Source organism: Grampus griseus (assembly GCF_964374135.1).
Source record: "Grampus griseus genome assembly, chromosome: 12".
Classification (NCBI taxonomy): domain Eukaryota; kingdom Metazoa; phylum Chordata; class Mammalia; order Artiodactyla; family Delphinidae; genus Grampus; species Grampus griseus.
In genome coordinates this window covers 59,674,210-59,702,008 of record NC_139006.1, presented here as the reverse complement: position 1 = coordinate 59,702,008, position 27,799 = coordinate 59,674,210, and positions in this window count along the sequence as shown.

The window sequence follows — 27,799 nt, the reverse complement described above, 5'->3', positions numbered from 1 at the left end:
ACTGGGGTGAATGTATCTTTTCAAATTATTGTTTTCTCTGGGTATACACCCAGGAGTGGGATTTCTGGGTCATATGGTAGTTCTATTTTTAGCTTTTTAAGGAACCTCTATACTGTTCTCCATAGTAGCTGTATCAGTTTACATTCCCATCAAAAATGCATGAGAGCTCCCTTTCCTCCACATGTTCTCCAGCATTTTTTTTTTAATTAATTTATTTTTTGTGGTATGCGGGCTTCTCACTGTTGTGGCCTCTCACGTTGTGGAGCACAGGCTCCAGGCGCACAGGCTCAGCAGCCATGGCTCACAGTCCCAGCCGCTCCACGGCATGTGGGATCTTCCCGGACCAGGGCACAAACCCGTGTCCCCTGCATTGGCAGGCGGACTCTCAACAACTCCACCACCAGGGAAGCCCCTCCAGCATTTATTGTTTGTAAATCTTTGGCAGTGGCCATTCTGACTGGTGTGAGGTTATACTTGATTGTAGTTTTTATTTGCATTACTATAATAATTACTGATGTTAAGCATCTTTTCATGTGCTTTTTAGCCATCTGCATATTTTCTTTGGAGAAATGTCAATTTAGATCATCCATCCATATTTTGATTGGGTTGTTTGTTTTTTGATATTGAGCTGCATAACCTGTTTGTATATTTTGGAGATTAATCCTTTGTCGGTTGCTTCATTTGCAAATATTTTCTCCCATTCTGAGGGTTATCTTTATGTTGTGTTTGTTTATGATTTCCTTTGTTGTGCAAAAGCTTTTAATTTTCATTAGGTCACATTTGTTTATTTTTGTTTCTTTTCTCATTACTGTAGGAGGTGTATTAAAAAAGATCTTGCTGCGATTTATGTCAAAGAGTGTTCTGCCTATGTTTTCCTCTTAGAGTTTTATAGTGTCTGGCCTTACATTTAGGTCTTTAATCCATTTTGAATTTATTTATGTGTATGGTGTTAGGGAGGTTTCTAATTTTATTCTTTTACATGTAGCTGTCCAGTTTTCACAGCACGACTTAATGAAGAGGCTATCTTTGCTCCATTACATATTCTGGCCTTCATTGTCATAGATTAGGTGACCACAGGTGCATGGAATTATCTCTGGGCTTTTTATCCTGTTGCATTGATCTATATTTCTGTTTTTGTGCTGGTACCATACTATCTTGATTACTGTGGCTTTATAGTATAGTCTGATGTCAGGGAGCCTGATTCCTCCAGATCCATTTTTGTTTCTCAAGAGTGCTTCTGCTATTCGACATCTTTTGTGTTTCCATTCAAATTGTACGATTATTTTTTTTCTAGTTCTGTGAAAAATGTCATTGGTAATTTGATGGGGATTGCATTGAATCTGTAGACTGGTTTAGGTAGTATAGTCATTTTCACAATATTGATTCTTCTAATCCAAGAAAATGGTACATCTCTCCATCTGTTTGTGTCATCTTTGATTTCTTTCATTAGTATCTTATGCTTTTCTGTGTACAGTTATTTTGTCTCCTTAGGTAGGTTTATTCCTAAGTATTTTATTCTTTGTGTTGCAATGATAAATGGGATTATTTCCTTAATTTTTCTTTCTGATCTTTCATTGTTAATGTATAGGATTGCAAGTGATATCTGTGTATTAATTTTGTGTCCTGTGACTTCACTAAATTCACTGATTAGCTGTAGTAGTTTTCTGATGGTATCTTTAGGATTTTCTATGTATAGGATCATGTAATCTGCAAATAGTGACAGTTTTACTTCTTTTCCAATTTGTATTCATTTTATTTATTTTTCTTCTCTGATTGCTGTAGCTAGGACTTCCAAAACTATGTTGAATAATAGTGGCATGAGTGGGCACCCTTGTCTTGTTCCTGATCTTAGAGGAAATACTTTCAGTTTTTCACCATTGAGAATAATGTTTGCTGTGGGTTTGTCATATATAGCCTTTATTATGTTGAGGTAGCTTCCCTCTATGCTCACTATCTGGAGAATTTTTAACATAAATGGGTTTTGGATTTTGTCAAAAGTTTTTTCTGCATCTATTGAGATAATCATATGCTTGTTATTCTTCAATTTGTTACTGTGGTGTATCTCATTGATTGATTGCCATATATTGAAGAATCCTTGCATCCCTGGGATAAATCGCACGTGATCATGGTGTATGATCTTTTTAATGTGTTGTTGGATTCTGTTTGCTAGTATTTTGTTGAGGATTTTTGCATCTATGTTCATCAGTAATATTGACCTGTAACTTTCTTTTTTTGTGACATCATTGTCTGCTTTTGATATCAGGGTGATTGTGGCCTCATATGATGAGTTTGGGAGTGTTCCTCCATCTGTAATTTTGTGGAAGTGTTTGAGAAGGATAGATGCTAGCTCTTCTCTAAATATTTGATAGAATTCGCCTGTGAAGCCATCTGGTCCTGGACTTTCATTTGTTGAAAGATTTTAAATCAGTTTCAATTTCATTAATTGTGATTGGCCTGTTCATATTTTCTATTTCTTTCTGGTTCAGTCTTGGAAGGTTGTACTTTTCTAAGATTTTGTCTGTTTCTTCCAGGTTGTCAATTTTATTGGCATATGGTTGCTTGTAGTAGTCCTTTTGTATTTCTGCAGTATCAGTTGTAACTTAGTTTTCATTTCTAATTTTATTGATTTGAGTCCACTCCCTTTTTTCTTGACCAGTCTGGTTAAAGGTTTATCAATGTTGTTTATCTTCTCAAGGAGTCAGCTTTTAGTTTTATTTTCTGTTTGTTTGTTTTTTTCTATTTCATTTATTTCTACTCTGATATTTATGATTTCTTTCCTTCTACTAACTTTTGGTTTTGTTTGTTCTCCTTTCTCTAGTTGCTTTAGGTGTAAAGTTAGGGTTTTTTTATTTGAGATTTTTCTTGTTTCTTGAAGTAGGACTGTATTGCTATAAAATTCCCTCTTAGAACTGTTCTTGCTGCATCCCATAGGTTTTTGGGTCATTGCGATTTCATTGTCATTTGTTTCTAGTTATTTTTTAACTTCCTCTTTGATTTCTCCCATGATCTGTTGGTTATTTACTAGCATATTGTTTAGCCTCCATGTGTTTTTGGTTTTTTGCCTGTAATTGTTTTCTAATCTCATAGCATTGAGGTCAGAAAAGATGCTTGGTATGGTGTCAATTTTCTTAACTTTACTGATGCTTCATTTGTGACCCCAGATGTGATCTATCCTGGAGACTATTCCATGTGCACTTGAGAAGACAGTGTATTCTGCTACTTTCAGGTAGAATGTGTAATAAATATCAATTAAGTCTATCTGGCCTAATATGTCACTTAAGGCTTGTGTTTCCTTATTAATTTTCTGTCTGGATGATCTATCCATTGGTGTAAGTGGGGTGTTAAAGCCCCCAACTATTATTGTGTTGCTGTCAATTTCCCCTTTTATGGCTGTTAGCATTTACCTTATGTATTGAGGTGCTCCTATGTTGGGTACATATACATTTATAATTGTTATATCTTTTACTTGGATTGATCCCTTGATCATTATGTAGTGTCCTTCCTGGTCTCTTCTCTGTATTTTATCCATTCTATTTCCAAGATTTTTATCATCTTTGCTATCATTACCCTGAATTATTTTCCAGGTAACTTGCTTATCTCTTCTTCATTTATTTGGTCTTGTGGGTTTTCATCTTGTTCCTTTGTCTGCAGCATATGTCTCTTCTCAATTTTTCTAACTTAATGTGTTTGAAGTCTCCCTTCTGCAAGTTGCAGGGTCTTATTTCCTCTTGCTTCTGGTGTCTGCCCCCAGTAGATGAGCTTTGTCCAGTGGCTTGTGTAGGCTTCCTGGTTGGAGGGACTGGTGCCTGCGTTCTTGTGGTTGAAGCAGGTTCTTGCTCCTCTGATGAGCAGGGCCATGTCAGGTGGTGTGTTTTAGGGTGCCTGTGGGCTCAGTATGACTTTAGGCAGTCTTTGTGCTGATGGGTGTGTTTGTGTTCCTGTCTTGCTTTTTGTTTGGCATGGGGCATTCAGCACTAGAGCCTGTAGGCAGTTGGGTGGAGCCAGGTCTTGGAGTTGAAATGAGAATCTCTGGGAGAGTTCTCACTGTTTAATATTCCCTGGGACCAGGAATTGTCTGGTGTTCCAGTGTCCTGGACTTGACGCTCCCACCCCAGAGGCTCAGACCCAAGCCCTGGCCTGGGAAACAATACCCCACATGCCATACAGCTTGGCAATAAAAGGGGGGGAGAAAAAAGAAAATGCAGGAAGAAAACAAATGAAAACAAGTAGACAAAAAACCGAAGGTAAACAGCAAAGACAAAAGCAACCAAACACAGACTTCCCTGTTGGTGCAGTGGTTAAGAATCTGGCTGCCAATGCAGGAGACATGGGTTCAATCCCTGGTCTGGGAAGACCCAACATGTCATGGAGCAACTAAACCTGTGTGCCACAACTACTGAGCCTGTCCTCTAGAGCCTGTGAGCCACAACTACTGAGACTGTTCACCACAACTACTGAAGCCCACATGCCTAGAGCCTGTGTTCTGCAACAAAAGAAGCCACTGCAATGAGAAGCCTGTGCATAGCAATGAAGAGTATCCCCCACTCGCTGCAACTAGAGAAAGCCCATTGAAAACCCAATGCAGTCAAAAAAAAAATTAAGTTAAACAAAAAAGATGACAAGCAAACAGTAACAACAATCAAGAACAAACAGAGAAACAAAAGAACAAACAGACAAAACCACAGACAGATGGTAAAAGCAGAACCAAACAAAACCAACAACAACAAAATTCACACACACACAAACAGAAAAAAAAACAGGGAAAACAAAAAAAACAAGAGAACAAACAAACAAAAGAACCCCAAAATGAAATCAAACAATTAAAAACAAGACTGACAAAAATCAAAACAAAACAAAAGCAGAATGCAAACTGAAGAAAAAAGCAAAGAAAACAAATCAAGCACACAAAAATGTTAAAAAAAAGATTAAAAAGATAAAAACAAATAGAACAAAGAAAAAAGATATAAACAAAATAGAACAAAGGGAAGAAAAGAAAACAAGGAAAACACACAGAACAATGAAAAAGTAATATAAAAATATATATATTTTAAAAATTAAAAAAACCAAAAAACAAAATACAAATAAAAACAATAAGACAACAACAACAGAAGAAAATGAAACATTAAAAATAATAATTATTATTATATATTTTCCTGGAGTCTCAGCTTTCAGTGTCCTTGCCCCCACCATGGGTCACAGCCAACCTCCACCTCCAAAGGAGGCCCTTCAAAACCTCTAGGTAGGTCTCTGGTACACCTTTGGGCACTGTGGGGGCAGCTCAGACTCTGACCTGACCCAACTCCTGTGTGTACTATTCCCCAAAGTCCACAGATGCTAGAGCTAGACAAGTATCATTTCTGGGAACACTCATTGTCCTTTCAGATATTCCATAGATGCAGGGTTTACCAAGCTGATTTCAGGGAATTAATCTGTAGCTGGTGCAGCTGCATGGGAAGACTTTTGTTCCTCTTCCTTTTTCAACCTGCCCCTGGGGCTCAGCTGTGGTTTTAGCTTCACCTTTTCTTATGGAAGCATGCTGCCCAGGACACTTCGGTCTGCCCTGGTGAGGACAGGGCACAGAGGTGGCACTACTGTCTAGGTTGTGGGGAACCTGGTAGTGACTGGTATGCAGGAAAGCCAGAGGCCATGGGTGAGATAGATCTGACCCTAGTGCCTGGCAGCTGGCATTATAAGGTCAATCCTTTTGGGGACTTTTCTTAGAGTCTAGTGGCAGGCACGAGAAGGTCAGTCCTGGAGGAGGATTTTCTTAGTGGCTGGTGGGTCAGGGGGCCAGTGCATGGAGAGAGAGGCTGAAATGGCAACTCCACCTCTTTGCATCACTCAGCAGTAGTGCCTTGTTTCTATGGCAGTCTGGGTTTCCTCCACAAGCATTCCCAGTTATGAATTTCCTCCCTCCCATCCCTTCAGGCTGTCTCATCACAGCCAACTGCACTCCTCCCTCCAGGTTTGCTCTCCAATTCCCACATTTCAACTCTCAGCCCCTGTGTGCACTGGCAGACACACATCCCAGTCTGGGGCACACAGGGCTGTGGCACAGACAATCTGTGTAGGTCTTACTCTGTCCTGTCTGCCACAGAATAGCTGTTTCACCCTTGTCCAATAGCCTCAGATGCTCCCCTTCTGTCCCAACTGATTTCCCCATCAGTGAGGGGGCTTCCCTAGATGCAGGAACCATGCCTCTGTTTCAGCTACCCACCAGGGGTGCAGATCCTGTCCTCCTTCCTCTCCTCTTCTTTTTCCCTTCTTTCTTTCATCCTACCTGGTTATGTGGAGATCTTTCTTGTCTTTACAGTGTCCAAGTTCTTCTGCTAGTGTTCAACCGGTGTTCTGTGAGAATTTTCCATCTGTAGATGTATTCTTGATGCATTTGTGGAGAGAGATGAACTCCATGTCCTCCTACTCCTCTGCCATCTTGGTAAGTCCTGTTTTTTTCTTTTTTATAGAGGTAGGTATATGATATTTTGGTGGTATGAGATACTCAGAATCAGTGGGAAGTGAGCTGAGTCTTGAGAGTCAGTCTACATAGAAACTAATTCCATTCCATTGAAAGTTAAGAGAAGATTTGTTGTGGAAGACAACTTGTTAGAAAAATTACCACTAGCTCTGTGAACATTTATAAGGTCATTTTACTGGATTTATGAAATGAAAGATTGTATTTAATGTGTATTTTCAAACTGTGCTCCAAGAATTACTTAAACTATCATGTGGCCTTTCAGAGGATTTCAAGCAGAAGGACTAGGAGTAACATACCTCCCACTCCCTGTAAACAAACAAAAAACAAAATCAGAAGCATCTTACTGTTTTTATTTTTGTTTAATGATTTCTTCAATAAAGTTGATTCATCCCTAGGTTCCCATATAGTTCTTACATACAGTAAGTTCTTAAAGTTCTTCATTGACGTAAACCATTAAGGTGAGTAGTAGGAGTTTAGAAACATTTACCCAGGAAGATAAAAAATAATTAGATATAAAAACATGGATATGTTCAGCTGATGACTTATAGACCTATATGAAGGATAACTAGCTTGACTCATTTGAAATTGGGAAAGTTGAAGAATGTTGCCAGAAAAGGTATAGGCCATCCTGACCCTTAGTCCTTTAAGGTTGTCATAGATAAACAATTATGCATATCAGTCATGAATCCTACTTATATAAAAGGCATTTATCAAGATAAAGTGGCATATATTTTAATTTATATACATAGTTTAGCAGAAATAATAGACTAAAATCCTTTCTCAGGCATGCCCTGGAAATGAGAAATACATTTTCATTTATCTGAAAATATCTATGGAAAATAGCAGTAAACAATTCCTTTCCACTTATTCAAGACTGAGACTGCACAGAGAGAATTATTAGGTAAAGATCACCTGGAAGATTGTAGTAGGTTTCATGAAGGTATCTGACTGTCAGTTGCTAAAACTTAGGCCAAAGTTTCTATATATGAAAAATAAGTTGATATAGGGTGGTCGAGGAGGCCCTGTCTAATGTGTGAATATCTGAGCAAATATCTTCATGAAACTTCTAGTTGATCCATATTCTCACTAACCCTGGGTATAGTACTAAATTACTGGCATTCTGATAAGTGTTTAGTGTTATCTCATTGTGTTTTAAATATGGATTTTCCTAATGACTAATGATGGTGGGAATCATTTCATGAAATTTTTCCGATTTGTGTATTCACATTGGTGAAGTAACTGTTTAAATCTTTATCTATAATTGAGTTATTTATATACTTGTATTCTTTTTTATTGAAGTATAGTTGATTTACAATATTGTGTTAGTTTCAGGTGTATAGCATAGTGATTCAGTATTTTTGAAGATTACATTACATTACAGATTATTACAAGATAATGGGTATAATTTTCTGTGTTATTCTCTGTGTTATGTTGCTTATCTATTTTATATATAGCAGCTTGTATCTGCTAATTCCATACTATTAATTTTTCCCTCACCCTTCCTTCTCCCTTTTGGTAATCACAAATTTGTTTTCTATATCTTTGAGTCTGTTTATGTTTTGCATATACATTCATTTGTATTATATTTTAGATCCACATATAAGTGATATCATATATGTCTTTCTCTGCCTGACTTATTTCACTAAGAATAATATTCTCCAGGTTCATCCACATTGCTGCAAAAGGCAGTATCTCTTTATGACTGAGTAATATTATATATATCACATCTTCTTAATCTTATTGTCTGATGATGGGCACTTGGGTTGCTTCCATGCCATGGCTACTAAAAATAGTGCTGCTATAAACATAGGGGTGTATGTATCTTTTTCCAGATTGGAGTTGCTATATCATATGGTAGTTCTATTTTTAGTTTTTTACAGAAACTCCATACATATATGGAACCACAAAAGACCCAGAATTGCCAAAGAAATCCTGTAAAAAAAGAACAAAGCTGGAGGTATAACCTTCCCAGACTCCAGACTATACTACAGAGCTACTGTAATGAAAAAAACATGGGACTGGTACAAAAATAACAAGCCGATTAACAGAATAGAATAGAGAACTCAGAAATAAACCCATGAACCTATGGTCAATTAATCCATGACAAAGAAGGCAAGAATATACAATGGAGAAAAGACAGCCTCTTCAACAAATGTTGCTGGGAAAACTTGGCAGCCACATGTAAAACAATGAGATTAGAACATTCTGTCACACCATATACAAAAATAAACTCAAAATGGTTTAAAGGTCTAAATGTAAGATGAGACACCATAAGAGACTAGAAGAAAACATAGGCAGAACAATCTTTGATATAAATAGTAGCAATATTTTCTTGGATCAATCTCCTACGGCAAAAGAAATAAAAGCAAACATAAACAAATGGGACCCAATCAAACTTAAAAATTTGTTGCACAGAAAAGGAAACCATCAACAAAACAAAAAAACCTATGGAATGGGAGAAAATGTTTGCAAATGTTGTGAATGACAAGGGGTTAATATCCAAAATATGCAGAGCTCATGCAATTCAACATCAAGAAAACAAGCAACTCAATTAAAAAATGAGCAGAAAATTTGAATAGACACTTTTCAAAAGAAAACATACTAGCAGGCACATATAAATATCCTCAATGTTGCTCATTATTAGAGAAATGCAAATCAAAACCACAATGATGTATCACCTCACACCTGTCAGAGTGGCTGTCAACAAAATGTCTACAATAACAAATGTTGGAGAAGATGTAGAGAAAAAGAACCCTCATACACTGTTGGTGGGAATGTAAATTAGTTCAGTCACTATGGAGTTATTTATTTTCCTATCTTTGATATTTAAAAGTTTTAAAAATATATTTTGCATTCAATTTATCCCAGTTTGTGGTTTTCCTTTTAATTCTCTTATAAGTGTCTTTCAATATGGAGACATATTAATTTTGATGTAGTTGACTTTATAAATTTTGTCTCTGATAGGTTGCACATTTTGTGATGTATCTAAGCGATCCTTGCCTAACATAAAATCATAATGAGCTTCTCCTATGTTTCTTCTACAAATATTTTAGTTGTAAGTTGTTTATTTAGTTTAATGATCCACTTTGAATTTTATTATATAGTGTGAGTAATGACTTAAATTTTTGCTTTTGTTTACGGAGAGCAAATTGTTTCAGCAATACCTGCTTAAAAATTATACTTTCCTCACTGAATTACCTTTATAACTTCTAGAAAATAGGAGTTCTTTGATCTCCAAATGTTGATCCATTTGTCTGTCTTTATGACAATACCACATTGCTCCCATTATTGTAGAGTTACACTAATTTTTATGATTGGGTAGTGTTAGTCTGTCAACTTTATACATGTTCAAGGTTGTTTTGGCTATTCTTAGTCCTCTACATCTCTATATGAATTTTAGAATCAACTTGTTAATTTCCACATCAATGCCTTGTGAGATTTTGATTGGGATTATATTAAATCTATAAATTAATTTGAGAATTGTCAATTGTCATTCATTCAGTTGATCCCCTTTATCCATTTTATCCTCTCCCCCTCTGATAACCATTACTCTGTTCTCTGTATTTATCTGTTTATTTTATTTCAGTTTGGTTTATTTATTTTTGTTTATTTATTAGTTTTTATGTTCCACATATGAGTGAAATCATGTTTTTGTTTTTCTTTCTCTGTTTGACTCATTTCACTTGGCATAAAATCCTCAGGGTATACTCATGTTGTTGCAAATGTCAAGAGTTCACCTTTTTTATGGATTGAGTAATGCTCCATTATATATATACCACATCTTCTTTAACCATTCATCCATTGATGGATACTTAGGTTGTTTCCATATCTCAGCTATTGTAAATAATGATGCTATGAAATTTGGGGATGCATATATCTTTTTGAATTAGTGTTTTCATGTTTTTTTGGGTAAATACCCAGAAGTGGAATAGGTGGATAGTATGACAGTTCTATTCCTAATTTTTTGAGTAATCTCCATACTGTCCTCTGTAGTGACTGCACCAGTTTACATTCACACCAAGAGTGTAGGAGGATTTCCTTTTCTCCACATCCTCACCAATATTTGTTATTTCTTATCTTTTTGATAATTTGCCCTTCATTTGTTCTTTTTCTAGTTCCTTTATGTGTTATGTTAAATTGTTTGAGATTTTTTTTTTCTTGAGGTAGGCCTGTATTGCTATAAACTTCCCTCTTAGTACCACTTTTGTTGTATCCTGTGGATTTTGGTATGATTTATTTTTATTTTCATTTATCTTCAGGAAATTTTCAATTTTTCTTCATTGTCCCAATAGTTGTTCAGTAGCATGTTGCTCAGCCTCAACACATTTGTGATTTTTTTCAGTTTTCTTTTCATAGTTGATTTCTAGTTTCATACCATTGTGCTTAGAAAAGCTGTTTGATATGATTTCGGTCTTCTTAAATTTATTGAGACAGGTTTTGTGTCCCAACATATTGTCTATCCTTGAGGAAGTTCTTTGTGCACTTTAGAAGAATGTGTATTATGCTGCATACTTGGATGAGATGTCCTGTACAAATCCATCTGTGCTAATGTTTTACTTAATGCTGCTCTTTCATTGTTTACTTTCTGCCTGGATGATCTACCCATTAATGTAAGTGCAGTGCTAAAGTTTCCTGCTGTTATTGTGTTGCTATTAATATCTCCCTTTAGGTGTGTTAATAATTTCTTTATATATTTTGATGCTCCTACGTTAAGTGCATAATAACTGTTATGCATGCTTGGTGAATTGCCTCCTTTATTATTATTACCATCCATTTTTGTCTCCTGTTACATTTTTGGCTTGAAGTCTATTTTGTCTGATATCAGTATGGCTACATCCACTTTCTTTTGGTTGCCATTTGCTTGGAGTATCATCTTCCATCCCTTCACTTTTTGTCTATATTTGTCTTTAAAACTGAGATATGTCTCCTGGAGACAGCATATATTTCTGTCTTGTTTTTTAATTCATCCAGCCACTCTGTGTGGTTTGATTGGTAAATTATATCCATTGACTTTAGAGTGATTATTGAAAATGAAGATTTAGTACTTCCATTTTATCTTTTATTTTCTAGTTTTTTCTATAGCTCCATTTTTCCTTTTCATTATGTCTCTGTCTGCCATTTTGGCTTGCTGGTTTTCTATAATGTTTTTCTTAGTTTCCTTTCTAAAAATGTTTTATTTCTCTGCTCTATATTTATGTTTTGTGGTTACCCTGCGGTTTATATGAAATGTCTTGTAGATAAAGTATACTTTTTTCCTATTGTCACCTTATCTTCATTTTCTTATATGAGATCTGTTCTTTTTTATCTCAAATTATCATTTTATGTTATAAATATATTGAAATTGAAATAGCTGTAGCTATTTTTCTACTTTTTTCTCCCTTCAGTCTTTATGTTATAATAGAGCATTTAATAACCTATTCTGATAAAGTGTGGCAATTTTCTGATTCTCTCTATAAACTTGCTCAAAGTTTTCTGTATTCGTGTCTTTTTGTTTCTGGTAGAAGAACTCCTCTCAACATCTCTTGTAAGTCAGATCTAGTGTTGATGAACTCCCTCAACTTTTGTTTTTCTGGGAAAGTATCTCTTCTTATCTGAAGAAGATAACTTTGCTGGATAGAGTATTCTTGGGTGACAGTTTGTATCTTTCAGTATTTTGAGAATGTCATTACACTCCCTCCTGGCCTGTAGGATTTCTGTTAGAAATTTGTTGATAGCCATTAAGGGTTTCTTTGTAGGTCTCCACTTTTTCCCCTTGCTTCCTTTAAAATTCTTTCTTTGTCATTGACTTCTGATAATTTTAATGTTATGTCTCTTGGAGAAGGTTTTTTTTGCATTGAGATAATTAGGTGTTTTCTTAGCTTCATGGACTTGTATATCCAGTTCCTTCCCTAGTTTTAGGAAGTTCTCAGCTATTATTTCTTTAAATAAACTCTCTGTTCCCTTGTTCCTCTCTTCTACTTCTGGGATACTCATTACTCTAATGTTATCCATCCTAAAAAGAGATGGATAGCTTACATATAATTTCCCCATTTACTTATATTTTATTTCTCTTTCCTCTTCTACTTGTATTAATTCTGGATTTTTATCTTCAAGCTTACTGATTTTCTCTTCCATATGGTTTGCTCTATTTCCAATGTTTTCTCAAGCATTCTTCATCTTGTTTATTAAGTTCTTAGCTCCAGATTTTCTGGTTGGACCCTTTTTAGAGTTTCAGTTTCTTTTGATAAAATATTCTTTCTGTTCATTAATTTTATCCCTGAGCTCATTAAACTTACTGTCTTAGTTTCCTTGTGACAGTTTTTTAAAATCTGTATCAGGTAGATGGCACTACTGTATGGTTTCAAGTTTGGTTTCTGGAGAATTGTGATTTTTTTGTGTATGTGTGGTATGGTGTTACTGCAGTTCTTCATGGTCTTTAATGAATTGTTCCTCTGTCTGCACATTTGAAGTTAAATGACAGGTAACTAGCAGAATTTTTTCATCATAATTAACTAGAAGATTAAGAAACTTATGTCAGTACTCGAGATGTTATAAAATACAAATTCTGAGTGAAAAAGAAAATTAATTTTTAGGTAGTTTTGAAATTTGATAAGAATAGTTTTTATAGCTGGAATGTCTACTCTTGGTTAAGTTCTGTAAGACGCTTAGCATCATGGTAAAGAGCATGGATTCTGGATGTAGATTATCTGGGTTCAAATCTCATATCTGCAAATTATTTCTCTGTGATTCACTTGTCACATCCATAAAATGAGAATTATGTTAATGCTTATCTTACATGTTTGTTATGAGAATTAAATGCATTATTACACATAAAGCTCTCAGAAGAGTGACTGGTAGATTGAGGAGCCAGATATTTGCTATTAGCCATTAACCCTGCATTTTCCAAGGCTTTTCTGTTTTGAACTTGATAATTGTCTTTATGATCTTTCAGTCTCTGATTTCTTTCTTTTGCAATAATGTGGCTTTATGTTTGCAGTAGAATTTTACCTTAAATGATTGATTAGTATCAGATACTTAGATCATAGTATTCATAAATGTTTTATCTGAGCTGGACAGAAAAAATTCAGTAACAATTAGCTCTATCTCCAGTGTGCTCAGTAGTCAGAATGGTAACATGCATGTACTCATATACATACATACAGGAACACACATTTAACATTTCATGTATATTTTATAAATCTATATATGACAGACATACATAAAATATATGCATTTATGTATCCATTGGTAATGCAGTTGTCCCTTTCAACTTCAGTATGACATAATTATGTGATCTAACTCTTAAAAAAAGAATTATACTCTTAATAAAATTAGAATTGTAGTGGCATTTGCAATACTACTGGGCTCCAAACACTTCAACTCCATTCCTATGTTTGGGAATTTCTCCACTTAAGCAGCTGTGCCTACATCCCTATGCAGAGACTAAATATGCCTGATACTCACTGTTTCATCCTCCTTTCCATCTAGAGCATGAATGTATATGCCCTAAGTCCTCTTCTGTACCATACCCTACCAAGATTTGGATGCCAGGATGTCAAAAGGAGAAAATAGACTGAATACATTTTGGTGAAGATATAAATAATATACACTTTGTACACTTAGTGTTTTGTCGAGACTCACTCTGTGGTATGACTTCATATTTATCCTGACAGAGTAGATACCAAGCCTAGGGCTCAACTTCCTAAGGATTCTGTGAGATGTCTTTCACCATATGATTTAGTCCCTTTATTGATTTTGGTAGTTTGCAGCCAAAAAGCATGAGTGTTACCTGGAATTGCATAGTTTACCTCTGTTGATAGATATCTGTGCCTATTTCCTGTTAAGCATTGTATGACCCCAGACATGCACTTCCATTAAATGTTCATGTTTAAATTACATGATGACAAATGGGATAGAAACAGCTCTCAGTACCAAGAAAAAAATCACCAGAAAAAATATCTAATGGGCTAAAGAACAGGGATAAAATTTTTTCTTCATTGCATGTGTGATTAGCTTGAGATCACACATAGCCTGGCCTTCACAAAATAACAAATATTGGTCCCCTTTATGAAATTATATTTGGCTTCATCTTTTAATGTTATTTATTCCTTTGATACGTACTTTAGGAAAGAATGATATGGTTAACCATCAATACATTACCTGAGGTAATGGGAAATAATTACAAGCCTTACTTTATGAAGTTAATGTGATGTTTATGAATAGTATACATTTTATTTGCTTTGTTTGACCTACCCCCAAGATCTATTCATCCATAGAGTCTCGTTGAATTCACAGGCTTTTTTTTTTTTTTAACATCTTTATTGGGGTATAATTGCTTTACAAGTGTCTGTTAGTTTCTGCTTTATAACAAAGTGGATCAGTTATACATATACATATGTTCCCATATCTCTTCCCTCTTGCGTCTCCCTCCCTCCCACCCTCCCTATCCCACCCCTCCAGGCTGTCACAAAGCACCGAGCCAATATCTCTGTGCCATGCAGCTGCTTCCCACTAGCCATCCACCCTACTACGTTTGTTAGTGTGTATATGTCCATGACTCTCTCTCGCCCCGTCACAGCTCACCCTTCCCCCTCCTCCTAACCTCAAGTCCGTTCTCCAGGAGGTCTGCGTCTTCATTCCTGCCTTACCCCCAGGTTCTTCATGACATTTTTTTTTCTTAAATTCCATATATATGTGTTATCATACGGTATTTGTCTTTCTCTTTCTGACTTACTTCACTCTGTATGACAGACTCTAGGTCTATCCACCTCATTACAAATAGCTCAATTTCGTTTCTTTTTATGGCTGAGTAATATTCCATTGTATATATGTGCCACATCTTCTTTATCCATTCATCCAATGATGGGCACTTAGGTTGTTTCCATCTCTGAGCTATTGTAAATAGAGCTGCAATGAACATTTTGGTACATGACTCTTTTTGAATTTTGGTTTTCTCAGGGTATATGCCCAGTAGTGGGATTGCTGGGTCATATGGTAGTTCTATTTGTAGTTTTTTAAGGAACCTCCATACTGTTCTCCATAGTGGCTGAACCAATTCACATTCCCACCAGCAGTGCAAGAGGGTTCCCTTTTCTCCACACCCTCTCCAGCATTTATTGTTTCTAGATTTTTTGATGATGGCCATTCTGACTGGTGTGAGATGATATCTCATTGTAGTTTTGATTTGCATTTCTCTAATGATTAATGATGTTGAGCATTCTTTCATGTGTTTGTTGGCAGTCTGTATATCTTCTTTGCAGAAATGTCTATTTAGGTCTTCTGCCCATTTTTGGATTGGGTTTTTTGTTTTTTTGTTATTGAGCTGCATGAGCTGCTTGTAAATTTTGGAGATTAATCCTTTGTCGGTTGCTTCATCTGCAAATATTTTCTCCCATTCTGAAGGTTGTCTTTTGGTCTTGTTTATGGTTTCCTTTGCTGTGCAAAAGCTTTGAAGTTTCATTAGGTCCCATTGTTTATTTTTGTTTTTATTTCCATTACTCTAGGAGGTGGGTCAGAAATGATCTTGCTGTGATTTATGTCATAGAGTGTTCTGCCTATGTTTTCCTCTAAGAGTTTGATAGTTTCTGGCCTTACATTTAGGTCTTTAATCCATTTTGAGCTTATTTTTGTGTATGGTGTTAGGGAGTGACCTAATCTCATACTTTTACATGTACCTGTCCAGTTTTCCCAGCACCACTTATTGAAGAGGCTGTCCTTTCTCCACTGTACATTCCTGCCACCTTTATCAAAGATAAGGTGTCCATATGTGCATGGGTTTATCTCTGGGCTTTCTATCCTGTTCCATTGATCTATCTTTCTGTTTTTGTGCCAGTACCATACCGTCTTGATAACTGTAGCTTTATAGTATAGTCTGAAGTCAGGGAGCCTGATTCCTCCAGTTCCTTTTTTTGTTCTCAAGATTGCTTTGGCTATTCGGGGTCTTTTGTGTTTCCATACAAGTTTTGAAATTTTTTGTTCTAGTTCTGTGAAAAATGCCAGTGGTAGTTTGATAGGGATTGCATTGAATCTATAGATTGCTTTGGGTAGTAGAGTCATTTTCACAATGTTGATTCTTCCAATCCAAGAACATGGTATATCTCTCCATCTATTTGTATCATCTTTAATTTCTTTCATCAGTGTCTTATAATTTTCTGCATACAGGTCTTTTGTCTCCTTAGGTAGGTTTATTCCTAGATATTTTATTCTCTTTGTTGCAATGGTAAATGGGAGTGTTTTCTTGATTTCACTTTCAGATTTTTCATCATTAGTATATAGGAATGCCAGAGATTTCTGTGCATTAATTTTGTATCCTGCCACTTTACCAAATTCATTGATTAGCTCTAGTAGTTTTCTGGTAGCATCTTTAGGATTCTTTATGTATAGGATCATGTCATCTGCAAACAGTGACAGCTTTACTTCTTTTCCGATTTGGATTCCTTTTATTTCCTTCTCTTCTCTGATTGCTGTGGCTAAAACTTCCAAAACTATGTTGAATAAGAGTGGTGAGAGTGGGCAACCTTGTCTTGTTCCTGATCTTAGTGGAAATGCTTTCAGTTTTTCACCATTGAGGATGATGTTTGCTGTGGACTTGTCGTATATGGCCTTTATTATGTTGAGGAGAGTTCCCTCTATGCCTACTTTCTGCAGGGTTTTTATCAGAAATGGGTGTTGAATTTCGGCAAAAGCTTTCTCTGCATCTATTGAGATGATCATATGGTTTTTCTCCTTCAATTTGTTAATATGGTTTATCACATTGATAGATTTGCGTATATTGAAGAATCCTTGCATTCCTGGAATAAACCCCACTTGATCATGGTGTATGATCCTTTTAATGTGCTGTTGGATTCTGTTTGCTAGTATTTTGTTGAGGATTTTTGCATCTATGTTCATCAGTGATATTGGTCTGTAGTTTTCTTTCTTTGTGACATCCTTGTCTGGTTTTGGTATCAAGGTGATGGTGGCCTCGTAGAAGGAGTTTGGGAGTGTTCCTCCCTCTGCTATATTTTGGAAGAGTTTGAGAAGGATTGGTGTTAGCTCTTCTCTAAATGTTTGATAGAATTCGCCTGTGAAGCCCACAGGCTTTTTTTAAAGACCAGTTTTCAGTTTTGTTGATTTTGTCTATTGTTTTTTGGTTTTCAGGTGCATTGAAAATGAAAATTTGTTATTTCTTTTCTTCCACTTGCTTTAGGCTAAGATTACTTATTTTAAACTACTTTTCTAAAATGGAAGCTTACATTATTGATTTTAGAGCTTTCTTCTTTTATGATAGATGTATTTTAATGCTATAAATTTTAATGCTACAAAGTTTCCTCTAAGCACTGTTTTGGCTGTAGCTCACAAATTTTGATAAGTTATATTTTCACTTTAATTTAGTTTAAAATATATTTTAAATTTTATCTTGAGACTTCTTTGATCCATCTACTAATTAGAAATATGTTTTTAATTGCCAAATATTAGGAATTTTCTAGGTATCCTTCTTTTATGAAGTTCTAGTATAATTTCACTGTAGTCTAGTAACTTACTTTGTATGATTTTTGTACTTTTAAATTCTTTAATGTGTGTTTAATGAACAAAATGTGGTCTATATTGATAAATGTGCCATATGAACTTGAGGGAAAAGTGTGTTTTATTATTGTTGGATGGAGTATTCTATAAAAGGTAATTAGACCAAATTGAATGACATTGATGTTCAGGTCATCTATATCTTTACTAGTTTTCTGTCTACTTTGTCTATTTGTTATTCACAGAGTAATACTGAAGCATCCAACTATAATAGTGGATTTGTCTATTTTTCTTTTAGTTCTATCAGTTTTTGCCCATGTATTTTGATATTCTCTTTTTAGCTCCATACATGGTATTTCTTCTTTGAGAATTGATGCCTTTATTATTACATAGTGCTCCTCTTTATTTCTGTTTATCTTCCTTGTTCTGAAATTAGTATAGCTACTCAAGTTTTCTTTTGACAGCGTTAGCATTGTATAGCTTCCTCCTTCCTTTTACTTTTAAGCTATCTGAGTTTCTATATTTAATGAGGATTTTCTGCAGACAACAGGTAATTTATGTTTTTAAATCCACTCTGACAATCACTGTCTTTTAAGTTGTTATTTAGATCATTTACATTTAAAGTGATTTTTGATATTGTTGGATTAGCATCTATCATATTTGTAACTATTTTCTATTCACTGAGATTTTCTATGTTTCTTTTTTCTCCCTCTTTTTCTGCCTTCTCTAATATTAATTGAGCATTTTATATATTCCAATTTTCTCTCTTAATTTACCATTATCAATATATAATAATAAAAAATTAGTGATTTTCCCACACTTTATAACAGACATTCTTAAATATCAAGGTCTACTTTTTAAAAACAAAATTTGTTGGAATATAGTTTATTTACAAAGTTGTGTTATTTTCAGGTGTATAGAGTGAATCAGTTATATATATATCAGAGTGAATCAGTTGTATATATATAACTGAGTCACTTTTTTTGGTTATATATATATTCACTCTTTTTTGTTATTCTTTCCCCATATAGTCCATTACAGACTATTGAGTGAGTTCCCTGTGTTATAGAGCAAGTTGCTATTAGTTATCTATTTTATATATAGTAGTGTATATATGTCAATCCCAATCTCCTAATTTATCTTTCCCTCCCATCCCCTGGTAACCATAAGTTTGTTTTCTACATCCATGACTGTACTTCTGTTTTGTAGATAAGTTCATTTGTACCCTTTATTTTTAGATTCCACATATGAGCATTATCATATGATATTTCTCTTTCTGTGTCTGAATTACTTCACTCAGTATGACAATCTCTAGGTCCATCCATGTTGCTTCAAATGGCATTATTTTGTTCTTTTTTATGGCTGAGTAATATTGCATTGTATATATGTACCACATCTTCTTTACCATTTATTGTATGTAGATGTTTTGATGATAGCCATTCTGACCAGTGTGAGGTGATACCTCCATTGTAGTTTTGATTTGCACTCCTCTAATAATTAGTGATGTTACACATATTTTCATGTGTTTTTTGGTTGTCTGTCTGTCTCCTTTGGAGAAATGTGTATTTAGATCTTCTGCCCATTTTTTTGATTGCGTTGTTTGCTTTTATGATATTGAGCTGCATAAGCTGTTTGTATATTTTGGAGATTAACCCTTTTAATCAGTTTCTTCACTTGCATATATTTTCTCCCATTCTGAGGGTTGTCTTTTTGTTTTGTTTATGGTTTCCTTTGTAGTGAAAAAGTTTTTAAGTTTAATTAAGTCCCATTTGTTTATTTTTGTTTTCATTCTCAATACTCTGGGAGGTGGATCAAAACAGAACTTCCTGTGATTTACATCAAAGAATGTTCTGCCTATGTTTTCCTCTAAGAGTTTTATACTATCTGGCTTTACATTAAGGTCTTTAATCCATTTTGAGTCAATTTTTCTGTATAGTGTTTGGGAGTGTTTTAAGTTCATTGTTTTATATATAGCTGTCCAGTTTTCCCAGCACCACTTTTTGAAGACACTGTCTTTTCTCCATTGTATATTCTTGCCACTTCTATCAGATTAGGGGACCATAGGTATGTAAGTTTATCTCTGGCATTATATCCTGTTCCATTGATCTATATTTCTGTTTTTGTGCCAGTACCATATTGGATTTGATGGCTGTAGCTTTGTAGTATAGTCTGAAGTCAGAGAGTCTGATTACTCCAGCTCCATTTTTCTTTCTCAAGATTGCTTTGGCTATTTGAAGTCTTTTGTGTTTCCATATAAATTGTAAATTATTTTGTTCTAATTATGTGAAAAATGCTATTGGTAGTTTGATAGAGATTGCATTGAAACTGTAGATTGCTTTGAGTAGTATAGTCATTTTCACAATATTGATTCTTCCAATCCAAGAATATGGTATATCTTTCCACCTGTTGTGTCATCTTGGATTGCTTTCATCAATATTTTATAGTTTTCTGCAGGTCTTTTTCCTCCTTAGGTAGGTTTATTCCTAGGTATTTTATTTTATTTTTGTTGCAATGGTAAATGGGATTGTTTCCTTAATTTCTCTTTCAGATTTCCCATCATTAGTGTATAGGAATGCAAAAGATTTCTGTATATTAATTTGCATCCTGCTACTTTACCAAATTCATTGATGACCTCTAGAGGTTTTCTGGTAGCATCTTTAGGATTTTCTATGTAAAGTATCATGTAATATTCAAACAGTGACAGTTTTACTTCTTCTTTTCCAATTTGCATTCCAATTGCATTTTGTTTCTTTTTCTTCTCTGATTTCCACGGCTTGGACTTCCAAAAGTATGTTGAATAATCATGGTGAGAGTGGACACCTTGTCTTGTTCCTGAACTTAGAGGAAATGCTTTCAGTTTTTATCACTGAGAATGATGTTTTCTGTGGGGTTGTCCTATATAGCCTTTAGTATGTTGAGGAAGATTCCTCTTATGTTACATTATGAAGAGCTTTTACCATAAATCAGTGTTGAATTTTGTCAAAAGCTTTTTCTGCATCTATTGAGATGATCATTTGGTTTTAATCCTTCAATTTCTTAATATGGTGCATCACATTCATTATTTTGTGTGTATTGAAAAATCCTTGCATCCCTGGGTTAAACCCCACTTGTTCATAGTGTATGATCCTTTTAATGTGTTATTTGATTCAGTTTACTAGTATTTTGTTGAGAATTTTTAAGTCTATGCTCATCAGTGATATTGGCACATAGTTTATTTTTCTTTTTGATATCTTTGTCTGGCTTTGGTATCAGGGTGATGGCAGCCTTGTAGAATGAGTTGGGAAGTGTTCTTCCTTCTGTAATTTTGTGGAAGAGTTCAAAAAGCATAGGTGTTAACTCTTCTCTAAATGTTTGGTAGAATTCATATGTGAAGCCAACTGGTCCTGAATTTTCATTTGTTGGAAGATATTTAATCAGAGTTTCAATTTCATTACTTGTGATTTGTCTGTTCGTATTTTCCATTTCTTCCTTGCTCAGTCTCAGAAGGTTGTACTTTTCTAAGAATTTGTCCATGTCTTCCAGGTTTTCAATTTTATTGGTGTATAGTTGCTTGTAGTAGTCTCTTATGATCCTTTGTATTTCTGTTGTGTCTATTGTAACTTCTCTTTTATCATTTCTAATTATATTGATTTGAGTTCTCTCCCTTTGTTTCTTGATGAATCTGTTAAAGGTTTATCAATTTTGTTTATCTTCTCAAAGAACAGCTTTTAGTTTTATTGATCTTTGCTATTTTTTTGTGTGTCTATTTCATTTATTTCTGCTCTGATCTTTAAGATTTCTTTCCTTCTACTAAACTTTGGTTTTGTTTGTTCTTTCTCTAGTTGCTTTAGGTGTAAGTTTTGGTTTTTATTTGAGGTTTTTCTTGTTTCTTGAGGTAGGATTATATTGCTATAAACTTACCTCCTAGAACTGCTTTTGCTTCATCCCACAGGTTTTGGGTCATGAAGTTTTTGTTGTCATTTGTTTCTAGGTATTTTTAAAATTTTCTCTTTGATTTCTTCAATGATCTCTTGGTTATTTAGTAGCATATGGTTTAGCCCCTATGTGTTTGTGTGTTTTACAGGGTTTTTTTTTTTTTGTCATAATTGATTTCTAATCTCATAGTGTCGTGGTCAGAAAGGATGCTTGATACGATTTCAATTTTCTTAAGTTTACTGAGACTTGATTTGTGACTCAAGATGTGATCTATCCTGGAAAATGTTCCATGTGCATTTGAGAAGAAAGTTTATTCTGCTACTTTTGGGTGGAATGTCCTATAAATATTAATTAGGTCTAACTCATCTAATGTGTCATTTAAGGCTTGTGTTTACTTATTAATTTTCTGTCTGGATGATCTATCCATTGTTGTAAGTGGAGTGTTAAAGACTCCCAATATTATTATGCTACTGTCAATTTCCCCTTTTATGGCTCTTAGCATTTATCTTATGTATTGAGGTTCTCTAATATTGGGTGCATAAATATTTACAATTGTTATGTCTTCTTAGATTGATCCCTTGATCATTATGTACTGTCCTTCTTTTTCTCTTGTAACAGACCTCATTTTAAAGTCTATTTTTTCTGACATGAGTATTGCTACTCCAACATTCTTTTAATTTCCATTTGCATGGAATATGTTTTTCCATCCCCTCACTTTCAGTCTGTATGTGTTCTTAGCTCCGAAGTGGGTCTCTTGTAGGCAGCATATATATGCCTCTTGTTTTTGTATCCATTCAGCCTGTCTCTGTCTTTTGGTTGCAACATTTAATCTATTTACATTTAAGGTAATGATTGATATGTATGTTCCTATTACCATTTTTTTCTTAATTGTTTTGTGTTTGTTTTTGTAGGTCTTGTTCTTCTCTTGTGTTTCCTGCCTAGAGAAGTTCCTTTAACATTTGCTGTAAAGCTGGTTTGGTGGTGATGTATTCTCTTAGCTTTTGCTTGTCTGTAAAGCTTTTGATTTCTCCTTCAAATCTGAATGAGATCCTTGCTGGTTAGAGTAATCTTGATTGTAGGTTTTTCCTTTTCATCACTTTAAATATACTCTGTCACTCCCTCTGGCCTGCAGAGTTTCTGCTGAAAAATCAGCTGGTAACCTTATGGTGATACCCTTGTATGTTATTTGTTCATTTTCCCTTGCTGCTTTTAATATTTTTTCTTTGTATTTAAGTTTTTAGTTTGATTAATGTGTGTCTCCATGTGTTCCTCCTTGGTTTTATCCTGTATGGGACTCTCTGTTCTTCCTGGACTTGATTGCCTATTTCCTTTCCCATGTCAAGGAAGGTTTCAACTATAATCTTTTCAAATATTTTCTCAGACCCTTTCTCTTTGTATTCTTCTTCTGGGACCCCTATAATTCAAATGTTGGTGCATTCAGTGTTGGCCCAGAGGTGCCTGAGACTGTCCTGTTTTATTTTCATTGATTTTTTAAAAAATTCTGTTCTGTGGCAGTTATTTTCACCATTCTATCTTCTAGCTCACTTATCTGTTCTTCTGCCTCAGTCATTCTGCTATTGATTCCTTCTAGTGTATTTTTAGTTTCAGTTATTGGTTTGTTCATCACTGTTTGTTCTTTATTTCTTCTAGTTCCTTGTGAAACATTTCTTTTATTTTCTTTTTTTTCTTTTATTTTCTTGATCCATGGCTTCATTCTATTTCCAATATCTTGGGTCATATTTACTATTATTACTCTGAATTCTTTTTCATGTAGATTGCCTATTTCCTCTTCATTTATTTGGTCTTGTGGGTTTTTACCTTGCTCCTTCATCTGCAACATAGTCCTCTGTCATCTCATTTTGTCTAACTTACTGTGTTTATGGTTTCCTTTCCACAGGCTGCAGCATCATAGTTCCCCTTGTTTCTGTTGTGTCTCTTTGTGGGTGAGGTTGGTCCAGGTTCTTGAATAGGCTTCCTGGTGGGAGGGACTGGTCCCTGCTCTCTGGTGGGAGGAGCTGAGTCTTTTCCCTCTGGTGAGCTGGACCACAACAAGTGGTGTGTTTTGGGGTGTCTGTGAGCTTAGTACAACTTTAGGAAAGCTGTCTGCTGATTAGTGGGGCTGCATTCCTCTCTTGCTGGTTGTTCATCATCAGGTGTCCAGCGCTGAATCCCATAGGCAGTTGTGTGGAGCCGGGTCTTTTTGTTGAGATAGATATCTCCAGGAGAGCATGTGCTAATTAATATTTCCTGTGTCTGGGAATTCTCTGGTAGCCCAGTGTCCTGGACTTGGTGGTCCCACCCTGGAGGCCCAGGCCCAACCCCTGGCCAGGGAACGAAAAACCCACAAGCCACGCAGCATGGCCAAAGAAAAAGGAAATGAAAGAAAAGAAAACAAACAAATGAAACCCAAGACAAATAGCAAAAACAAACAAACAGCAACAACACAACACACACACAAAAACACAGAAGACAAACAAGCAGATACACCAAATCCAAGACAAATGATAACTAGAAAACCATAACAAAACTAACTGAAGTAAACAAAGAAGTAGACAGAAAAGAAAAAAAAACCTGTAACCTTCCCCCCCAAAAAACGAGAACAAACAATATAACTCAAAACTGAGAACAATTGATAAGGACTAAACTAAAAAAAACAAAAAATGAAAAATTAAACAAAAACAGACAGCAAACTAAACAGAAAGAAAAAATAAAGAAAACATAAAACATTTAAAAATGATCAAAAAATTAAAAAGTAAAAATATCTAAGAACAAAAACAAGAAAAAACACAAGACAACAAAAAAGTAAAATAAAACTAGAAAAATAAAAAGATATATTAAACATATATATAAAATAATAAAAACAACAACACCTATACAAAATGAAACTAAAAAAGAATAACAGTAATAAGAATATTTTCCTGGGGCCTCCTCTGTCAGTGTCCTTGCTCCCACAGTGAGCCAGAGCCAACACCTGCTTACCCAGGGGACCCTCCAATACCTCTAGGTAGGTCTCTGGATCTTCTGTGGGCACTGTGGGGCCAGCTCAGACTCTGACCTGGCCCAACTCCCACATATGCTTGCCCCAAAGTCCACTGGTTCTATAGACAGACTCTTCTCAGCTGTGGGGACACTCGTTGTCTATACAGATATTCCACAGACACAGGATTTACCAAGCCAATTGGTATTTAATCTGCAGCTTGTGCAGATGCACAGAAAGATTTCTATTCCTTTATTCTTAGTTGCACTGCCCATGGTGCCCGGCTTTGGTTTTGGCCCCGCTTTTGCGTGTGTGTCACCCTCAGGCGTCTGCTTCCCACCCAGGCAAGAGGGAAAGAAAGCAGTGGCTGATTGGGACACACTTACTCACTCAGGCTGGGGAAGGCTATGGCAGCCACAACTGGGGTGTGCATGAATTACCTGTGGTGGTGTAGACTGGTAGGCAGTTGCAGCAGACTGGGGTGCACTCACTCTGTTTGGAGTTCCTCCCAGTGCCCACAGAGGGAGGGGCTGGTGTGTAGGGGCAGTGGAAGCCATTGCCCCTTGCGTGCCACTCAAAAATGGCACTTCGTTTCCTAGATAGACCATGTTTCCTCTAGGGGCCCTCTTGGCTGTGGAACCCCTCACTCCCTTCCCCTCTGCTGTATCCATGCAACAAACAGCGGTCCTTTCCCTAGATCTGCTCTCTTAACCCCATGCTTTAACACTCAGCCCCCATCAGCACTGACAGATTCCTGTCTCAGGCAGAGGTGCTCAGGGCTGATTTCTAAGGAGGCTTTGAGATGGGCACTCAGGACCCTGCTGCCTACATGAGCAGAAGAGGCCTTGGCTTGAGGAGCAGGTGAACCTGCTCAGATGGGTGACTCTCCCAGTGCCCACAGAAGGCTGAAGAAGCTGGCAGGTGGAGAAAGGTTTTGCAACCTGCCCCGTCAGTTGGCCCTGCCCCTTACGCTCCACTCAGCAATGATGCATTGCTACTATGGTGTGCCAGGCTTTTCCCACAAACTTTCCCCATTGTGGAACTCCTTACTCCTGTCACTTCAGGCTGTATTCACAGCCAACAGCTGTCCCCTCCCTGGGTCCATGCTCCAAACCTACTTACCAGCACCCAGCCTCTTTCCACAACATGAGCCACACCACTCAGGCTGGGGTGCACAGGGCTGCAGCACAGACCATGCACACAGTTCTTACTTTGTGCTGCCTTCCACAGACAGTCTGCTGCATTCTCCTTTGATCCCTCAAAGTCCCTTTCTGTCCCAGCTGATTTCCCCGCTATGAGGGTTTTTTTTCTGAGTGCAGGGGTCTCTGCTCACCTTGAGCTTCCCACCAGGTTGGCTGCTCCCTATTTTGATTCCTCTCTTCTTTTTTTCTTTCTTTTGTCTTACCTGGTTTGAGGTGACTTTTCTTGTCCTTTTATGTGTCTGAAGTCTTCTGCTAATGTTCAGCAGGTGCTCTTTTAGAATTGTTCCATTTATAGATGTATTCTTGATGTACTTGTGAAGAGCAACGAATTCCACATCCTCCATTCTGCCATCTTGACTCCTCTATTAAAGTACATTCTTATTTTTTTTCTTTCTTATAATTTTTTATTTTCTCTGCTTATGTTATCCATCTATTCTGGTATGTTGTCTACTTTTTCCAATTAAGACCTTAATATTTTTAATTACAGTATTATTTTATTTTCCTCCTTTAAGTCTTTATTGTTTAGATTCCATCACAGAGCTACACAGGCCTGTCAGAAGCATGATGGTTACTTTTTTAAAAAAATATTTCATATTAGAGTATATTTGACTTACTATGTTGTGTTAGTTTCAAGTGTACAGCAAAGTGATTCATTTATACATATACATATATCCATTCTTTTTCAGATTCTTTTCCCATACAGGTTATTACAGAATATTGGGTAGAGTTTCCTGTGCTATACAGTACATCATTGTTGATTATCTATTTTATATATAGTAGTGTGTATTTGTTAATCCCAAACTTCTAATTTATGCCTCCCCTCCATATTTCCACTTTGGTTATTTTAAATTTCATGTCTGATCATTCCAACATCTGTGTCATAATGAAATCTTGTTCTGATCCTTTTTTATTCCTCTTTAGATTGTGCTTTTTCTTGTCTTTTGAAATACCTTCTAATTTTTTGTTGAAATCTGCACATACATCGAGTAATAGGAAGTAAGATAAACAGGCATTTAGCATGAGATTTTATGTTACTCTGGTTAAAAATTGGACTGTGTTTATTGTTTGCTGTAGCTGTAGGTGTCAGAGGTTTCAAATTCCTACAGTTCACTTGTTTTGTACCGCTATAATGTCTTTGGACTTCCCTAGAAACTCCTCAGTTAGAGTCTTTTTCTTTCAACTCTTTCAACTGTAATCAACTGGAGTTTTGTTGGTGTGGTGATAAGAAATAAAGTAGGGAAAGTGTTTAATGATCTTCTGATTAAATTTCAGTCTTATCATGTTGGTTTTTTTTTTTTTTTTTTTTTTTTTTTTTTTTTTTTTTGCTTACATTACCCATCAGTTCAGACTTTCACAACAGTTTCTAAAGAGGTCTAGTTTTCCCTCCTGCCATACTACTCTTCCTTGGCCACTGGGTCCCAAATCTATATCCTTGAAGCCCTGGCTCCTGTTCACTGTGTACTTTTCTCCCCTTAAGTGAAACAAGAGATTGGGCTGGAATGGGAATAGAAAGAATGCCTTTCCCCCATCAGGGATAAGGCTCTGATAAAGTCTTTTCCCCTGTAAGGAAAATTCTTTTTTGTTATGTAAAAAGAATGTGTTTCACAAAGACTATTCTCCCCTGTCCCCTGCCAGAGTCATGAAGGATTCTTTGTTGGTTCTTCACTGTGAGATCCTGGTGGGGTTTCTGGTGGTAAAGCTCATGAAAATGTGGAGCCCTTCAAAGACCAGGACTCCACGTGTTTCTGA